The sequence below is a fragment of the Thalia democratica genome, chromosome 2, assembly GCF_965202585.1.
Source record: "Thalia democratica chromosome 2, ktThaDemo2.hap1.1, whole genome shotgun sequence".
NCBI classification, from domain to species: Eukaryota; Metazoa; Chordata; class Thaliacea; order Salpida; family Salpidae; genus Thalia; species Thalia democratica.
The window spans coordinates 33,707,135-33,715,925 of record NC_139166.1 but is presented as its reverse complement, the minus strand read 5'-3'; positions in this window follow the sequence as shown (position 1 = coordinate 33,715,925).

Sequence of the window (8,791 nt, the reverse complement as noted above, 5' to 3'; positions counted from 1 at the left end):
ATTGTTATTGTTATTGTTATTGTTATTATTATTATTATTATTATTATTATTATTATTATTATTATTATTATTATTATTATTATTATTATTATTATTATTTTTATTATTATTATTATTATTATTATTATTATTATTATTATTATTATTATTATTATTATTATTGTTATTGTTATTTTTATTGTTATTGTTATTGTTATTGTTATTATTATTTTTATTATTATTATTATTATTATTATTATTATTTTTTTTTTTTTTTTTAATTATTATTATGTTATTTTAAATGTTTTTGTGTAAACTAGATTATAACATTTAGATTAAAGCATCTGTAATAGAAACTTAGGTATAAAAAACGTATAAAAAAAACTAAACTGTAAAGAATGACATTTTATTTAATTATCGTGAATTACTTTTGTACAAAACGGAAAACATTGCATTTAGTTTTTACCAAATAGATATTATATAATTATCTTACTAATTCAAAGCGCTTGTTACACTCTTTTTTTCAGAAAATAATTTGCTGTTGTAAGATAAAAGTTATTATGAAATTGAGAAAAAAAACCTGGTAGAATGCTAACCTGTCTTTTTCACATTTTTTAAGCTTAATCAGTAAAGTTTTTTAATTGTTTTAAAACGTTATACAGTAACTTAAAACTAAATTTATCAAACAAATCTAACTTTTGCTCACTAACTAATATATTTTTGCTCAGCGAGCCACATTAACATGCTCGCGGGCCGCAAAATTTTCATTCGCGGGCCGCAGTTTGCCGACCCCTGTCCTAAGACCAAATTTTTTGAACGTCTTTTTTTTGTCGTTCAATAAACTATATATAAAATCTACTATAATTAAACATAAAAACTACTTAAAGATTATAGTTACACTAAACTTAGCTTTAGTAACTTATTTGTATGAATAAATATGCAAAACATAAACACTATAAATAAGTTATGAGACTGTATTCGGCTAAAAATTTAAATGGTTTGTAAAAAAGGTTAATTCAGTACTTAGTTATTTTCAGCAATTTTGAACTTTTATATAATTCTTTTTTCTTTTATCACTTTACTGCACTGACCCACTACTTAAACAAAAGTTACAAATACATTTATTTTTTTAAACAATTGATTCTTGTTGAAGCAAACTCAGTTCGTTATACATACTTATTTTGTGTTTTTACACTGCCTGTAAAAATTTTTAGTTTTAGTTTTCAGTATATCCCTTTTATTTTTGAAGAATAATTCATAAACTTCCGTATTTAATAATCCTACTAGAAAAAGGTAAAGAAGATTTGTTAGGGTATTCATAGGTATAGTAGAACTAATTTAAACTTTTGTAAGTCTAACGGTTGTAAAAGCTATGGTTTCGTTTATCTAATATGTAATGCATCTAGTCTTGACAACTTAAAAGAAAAATAAGATGTTAAGAACCATCAGATATATAGAAATTTAGTTAACAATTATATTATGCATTTAAAATATAACACACGTAGCTTTAAAATTTCAGACAAATGATAATTATACTCAATGATTATGTCAAAAATAAATTAGTGATGAAAAAAGTGATTGATGAATTCAAAAATAGAAAAAATAAATATTAGCTATCAGAATTTTAAATATCAAATAAGATATGACAGCTACCTGGAGGTAACTACAGACTATAAAATTTTAGTTTAACTGTTAATTCTTTACATAGGTCAAACAAAAACATATGTTGAAAGTAGAACTTGCGTTTTGATTTAAAAAATATTCATCTATTTGAACTAAAAGTTAATACTCAGTACAGGCTTTTAGTTTTGTGCAGTTCGTCTACTTAATTACTGAATGTTTTGAATGTAGATCAGGGTTTCCCAAACTCATTTATTAAATCGCCCCCTTTTCAGAAATTTAAAATAAAATCGCCCCCAACGATTTTACAAAGTAGTTTTTCTTTTGAGTACAAACTTTTGAGCCAAAAATGTTGTGTTCGAAGTGTTATTTAGTCTGGTACTTCTTATTCACGCACTTTTAAGCTGTGTTCAAATTAGTTTACAGCGCTTGAGTATATAATTTACAGTTGATTTTTTATAAGCCCGGTAAAGTGTTAAAATACTTAATTATTAAAAAGCTTTCGGTAATCTGTAATCAATCCTGTTTAAATATGAATTGTTTGGAAACTTTTAAGTCAGTGGTGGACAACTTTTGTAGTCAGCAATTCATATTTACTAAGAAATATTTTCTAGGTTCAAATCGTTAAAAAAATTTAATTGCGGGCTGCATAATTTAAAAAGAATAACATATAAGAAAATTAAAAAATTCGAGCAGATTGTAATAAAATGGTTTAGTATTACTGTGATCTAGGAAATACTATTGTGAACTGAAAATCAATTTGAAAGCGTATTTAAAAATATTAAGTATCAAAAAACAAATTTTATTCATTTTGCACACGTAGTTTTCAAGTTACTTAGCGGGTCAAAAATTGACTGGATCTGAACCGTACGTTGCCCACCTGAAATCTTAACTGAAACCTGACATGACTGAAATAATGTGTCATATAACGAACTTCGGATATTTAGAACTTAATACTTAGTAACTTATTCAAGTCGCACACACACTTAAATTATTTTATAAATAGAATATTCTCAAATTACTATACCAGAGTTTAAAAAACTATAAGATAATAAACAGTTTTTTTTTACGCATTATGAAATAAATATCAAAATATAATTTCTGATCTAGTTTGAGAAAGTTTGACCGACTGGTTGATTTTCTCACATGAAAAGCTGTTTCATTAACAGCTTTAGTTAATGCAGTAAAATTATTAACTTTAATGCTAAGATATATTATAATCAAGTTAGTTGTAAAGTTAAAAAATTAATTTTAAATATTTTATACTGTATGTTTCGTAGTAGAATACCATGAATTAGTATTTGACTTCGAATAACCTTTAGGAAACTAAACTTTAATTCTAAGATTTTTTTATTAATTTAAATTTTTAAAAAATTACATGTTTTACTGTTATTTCTGTGAACAGAAAGTTAATAATAAAAAAAAACTTTTAATTAATTTAAAAAATTTTTTTTTGTAACTGTATCAGTCGTTTTAATGGCTTATTTAATTCTTTTTGAAAGTTTTTTTTTTAGCTGTTAGCCTATAATAATTTAACAGAGGAAAATAAACATGAAAACAGTTGAAGATAGTTGAAGATAGTTGAAGATGAAAAACAAAAAGTTAGTGTTAAACTAACAAAATAAACAACACATTCTAATTGCTAATATATTTCAACTAAAGGTAAAACAAAAACCAGTTATATTAATAGCTTAAATTTTCTAGTATATAATTTTTTTTTTAATAATAAATCAAGTAAGACAAAATAAATTGTTTAAGAATCTTTTAAATGAAAAATTTTCAGTCATTTCAAATAGAGATCCCAAATCTATACTCTTTTAAAACCAAAAAAAAATCTTTTTTGAAATAAAATCTTAAATCATTATCAATATGTTTTTATTTATACAGATCAAACAAGTAATAAAAAAAAGTGTCTAATAAATACTTTAAAACAGATAAATTAATCACTGTGCTATAAAAAATTTTATTATAATGTAAAACGACAAATTTACTAGTTCAAAATAAAACTATTAACAACTTTAAAACAATAAGCATTTAACAAATACAGTAGACTTCCGCTTGAGTTCGCACTTTGAACAAAACTAAAAAGTGCGAACTCAAAAACTTATTGTCTTTTTTTTTTTACAAAATGACAAGTTTCAATATTTTATATGCAATAATCTAATCGATAAATATAAAATCCACTAAAACATAAAACAAACATTCATTAAAAAAATAGATCTATATAAGCTATAAAGTCTTATATATTTTGTTTTGTTAATACTTAGTTAGTAATAGCCTTTATTAAAGTTAAATTTAAGAAAATATAAATTTGCACATTTTTTGGGTAAAAAGTGCGAACTCAAGAGGAAGTCTACCGTAATTAATATAAATTAGGCATTATGCAAACCTGTTGTAGAGTAAATAACTTAATAAAATTGTTGTTATAAAAAGACTACTTAAACACAATAGAAACAAGGTTAAATAAGAAATGTTTTAAAATATCAATTAAAACAAAAAAAAACTTTCATAAAATAATGTCTGCTACTGAAGTCTAATATAATGTGAAGGATTAGGTTCATGAATACTTGCGATTTTTTCTATATCTAATTCTTAATCAGTAAAGTAAAGCCTCAAGTCACCTCATTTACAAATATCTAGATTAGATCTTTTGCTCAAGATGTGATAATTGAACTGCACGCTTTCTCAACAACATAGCAAGAAGGAAAAGCTATAAACAACAATCTAATTTTCTCTCAAATGTTTGGATACTTTTGCCTTAGTTTTTGTTGAGTCCAAAAGCTTTGATAATGTTCTTAGGAATAATTTACTTTAAGTTTAAGGTCAGTTTGTAAGTCTGATAAGGTTTCCTGTAAGTCGTTTACTTCTAAAATATCTGCCTCGAAGGATCCATTTTTTTAACTATATGATAGCTTTTTTGTGTCAAATGGAAATTTTACTACATAATATGTTACAAATGTTAAAAAATTCAAAATTTTCCAGGCTTTTTTTGCCTAAATTGTCAAATTCTAGGTTTTTTCAGGTTTCTAGGTAAATTAGCCACCTTGAATAGTTTTATTTCTTAGTCTAAATTAGTGACTTTTCGAAAAAACAATTGAAATGCCACGAGGTGATAGTTAATAATAGATAACATAGAAATTAACAAACCATTTATGATCCCAAATATATCAGGTTATAAAATGGTAAGAGGGATTCCGATCGTCTATGATCTATGTAATATTAAAAAAAAAAATACATGAATGAAATCATGTAATTTACTTGCAAGTAGAAGCCATAAGCACTTGATTTTTTTTTTATATATTTTACATAAACAAAATAAACTTTTTTGTATAAGTTTTACCTCAGGGTCAAATATTTTTAGTAAGCTAAAATTGTTAAAATAGCAAGATAAAAAGTAAAGGTTTTATGACTGCCCAAAATTTTAAAATCGCCCCCTTTTCGCCCCCTTACTAGTTATCGCCCACCCTTTCGCCCCCTAACTAAAATTCTCCCCCCGACTTACTAAAATCGCCACCAGGGAAACCCTGATGTAGATAGATCAAAACGCACATAAATTAAGCTAAAACTTTTAAGCATCTATATTAATAGTTTTGTTATAAAATTTTGTTTAAAAGCGCTCGAAAAAAAAAGGAGCTAAATATTTAATTACTTTTATAATAAAACACAGTTTTTTACAAATGTTTCATATATGCTGTTGTATATAATCCTCAAAAAAACGAATTTTTATTATAAATTTATATAGAACTTTACAACTTTATGAATGTTATAGATGTTATAACGTAGTAATGATGTTAAAATTATTTTGCAGCTAGTTAAAATTGAATATTACGCTGTATTTCGTCTTGTTATTAATTTAAGACAAGACGTCCTGGACAAGACGTGGTATGCGTGGTGTGCGACTCGATAACCGAAAGGTTCTTTGTTCACCAGGTCCTAGGACCAAATATTTTAAGCATCTTTTTTTTGTCGTTCAATAAACTATAAGAACTTATGCATTTTGAAAAAGTTTATTTTTGTAATTTCTATAAAAAATATTCAGTAAAATACAGAAGAATAAGAATATTTGAATTTTTTTAAACTGTTCGTGTATTCGGCTTAATTTTACTTTGATTTTAACTTTATTAGGTTTAATATTGCAAAAAAAAACGAATTTTGATAAGGTGTACATATATTTTGCTTTTTGCTTTTTTTGTTTGGTGATTTAGTCTTATCTATTTTATCTACTTGGATTTTTTATCAGTTACAAAGTCCGCACAAAATTTAGTATTAAATATCGGTTTCCTTCTTATTAGTATTTCAAATTTTGTCTTAAAGTCTGTACAATATAAACAAAAAACAAACAACAAAACTTGCAAACTATAATCGGGATTTAAAAGACAACAACACAGATTTTGAGATAAAATGGAAACTAATCAGAACAAAATCGATATCTAATCCTAAAAGCTTTTCTCAGGATTATATGCAACAGCATATATTAAACATATGTAATTAATTTATTATATTTAACAAAAAATAGCAACAAAATAAAACCAAAAACAAGAACATACAAAGCAAAACAAAACATAAATTAACTTGTACATAAGTTGTTTTTAAGATCGGCTAACTAAAATTATTCAATTTTATTTGAAACGTCATAATGTGATTTTTTTTATTCTTTAAAGACTTTGCTATGTGCTTTATATTGTTCTGATGAAACGTGTTAAACGTTGAAACTTAGTAAACAATACGAAAATTAGTTGTTTTTTGTATTATAAATATTTATCTATTTGATTGTATATAAAACGATAGGTTTATACCACTGTTACGTATATGAGATATATTACATCATATACTCATCAGTAAAGCAAAGGTTTGTTATTAATGTTTTATAGAAATTTAGAAGTTGAAAATTTTATAATTATTATGACGTAGTAATAATGAAGGTTGTTGTACAGTAAGTTAAGTTTGAGAAAATATGCTGATCTTTTTAGTTTAGGAAATTATTCATTTTGAAAAGTTTAGAAAGGTTGTATTATAAAAATGTTTTAAACTTTATTAGAAAAATGTTTTAAACTATTCGTGTTCGCGGCTTAATTTTATTTTGATTTAAAATTTAGATAGTTTTAATTTTGCTAAAAAAGTATTTTTGGTGATGAATGCATATATTTACCAAAAATTATTTTCTAGCAACATTTTATTTAACTAAATATTAAATAAAAATAAAATTAAGCCGCCAACACAAATAGTTTATATAGAACACGTTTCAAGGACGTATGCAAGCACGACCTAAAAAGCTTGAATATAAGAACTGATGGGTTAGAGTTGCTAGCAAATGACCGCGCCAAATGGAGATCTACTGTACACAGAAGACTGAAAGAAAGGGAAAAGAATAATTTAAGAAACCGAAGAAGGTGAAGAAATGAACACTAGAATTAATTCTATTTATTTATATTTCTTATCTGTTTATTGTACCTATTGCACTGTGCTTTTTGATTTATTAATATCTTTTATTTTTATTCTCTATTCACAATCACGCATAGCCGATCCCGGCTGATAGCGGGCCTTTTATTTTTTTATAATATAGCTCAAAACCTGGAACAAAAGACTAAGAAATATGATAAATGGTAGTCAACCGTTGCAATGTTAGTAGTCTAATCAATTTTACTTAATGATTGTAGCAAGCAAATTGCCCATAACGCTTTTTTGTATTTGCCTCATTACATTTATGTTTTATTATTTTATAAAAACTCTTTTAATTTTATAAAACTTAACTATTTTTGTAAAGGGAGTTTTTACGTCTTAAAATAAAATTGTTTGTAACTACGCTTTTTTTATGCTAAATATAATACCTAATTTATGTATTTTTTTATAAACTCAGTATCGCCAATTGTATAAAGATGTTTTTTTAAGTTTTTTGTTTGAAAACTATAAATAAGTTATCGAATCATGACAGTTCTAAATATTTTCATAATTAGATTTAAGTATGTGACATAAATTAAACTCTCTTGTCTTGACTTTGTCATGTTATATTTGTGTTGCACATTTTTTAAACTTTTAAACCAATAAAGTGATCAACTTGAACATGTTCTTAATTATTGAGCTGAATTTTAAACAGTTTTAAACAGTAAATTGGACAGTTTATTTACGTTAAAAGTAAAGACTTCTTTGTTTTCAATTTAAATTTCATGCTCGAGCAATGGTGTGGCGATTTACTTATAGAAATCGGGAAACTTTGCTTGATGGTACGTAATTTTACGTGATTAATTTAAATTTTTAAAGGGTGTCAAAAATATAAACAGTGTTAATGAGTTCAAGAACAAAAAGTTTTTAGAAATGAAAAATATAATAAAAAAAATTTAAAGTCAGTCGTTATGCCCGATATAAGCGGGGAGGTGTACTTTTAATACTTTATTATATTTTTTTATTACCAGCTTTTAAATTTCTAGATAATAAATTTAAATAATTTTTAAAAATATAGCACAGTACATCCTTGCTCATCCGGTTCCTCGCTTATCTGGCCAGTTTTAGTTGAGAAATTAATTTAACAAAATAAGAAAAAATCAATGTTTTCACTTTAAAACCTAAAACGGGTTTAATTTAAATGTTTTAAGGTGCTATTTGTTTTGTTGTTTTTTAATTTTGCTTTCTTTATTTTTTGTCTGATTAAATTGCTTGACTCGTTGAAAAAAAAAGAAAATAAACAGCATTAACAGAAAATGTAGTGTTCGTTTTTTTTATTTGCTTTAGTATAATAAAAGAGGTATATTTTAAAAGGAAAACGATGTTTTTTTTCCATTCCGTAAAAAGGCTAATCCGGACATAATTACAAAGAAAACATGGCCAGATTAGCGAGAAAGGATTTTGTATGTTATGTAATTTAATTTTAATGTTTAGATTAATAAACTGTTAGTTTATTACAATTTAATAATAGTTTTAGATTTATTTGTACTGTAAGAAAGTATTTTTATAAAAAAATTTACTCTAGTAAACTCGCTGTTTTTTTCTTATGATGTAATCCAAGTATTTTTACAATATTAAAATAAAAATCACTTTATGTTGATAAATTTCTTAATCACTTTTTTGTTACGATAATTTAAAATCAAGTATTTTTTACTTTTATAGCTGTTACTCAAAATTTAGATCTTAATAAGCATATGTTGTAGTACTTTTCATACCTTGTTTTCAAAGTTGTGTAGCACTGCTGCCTAGTTTA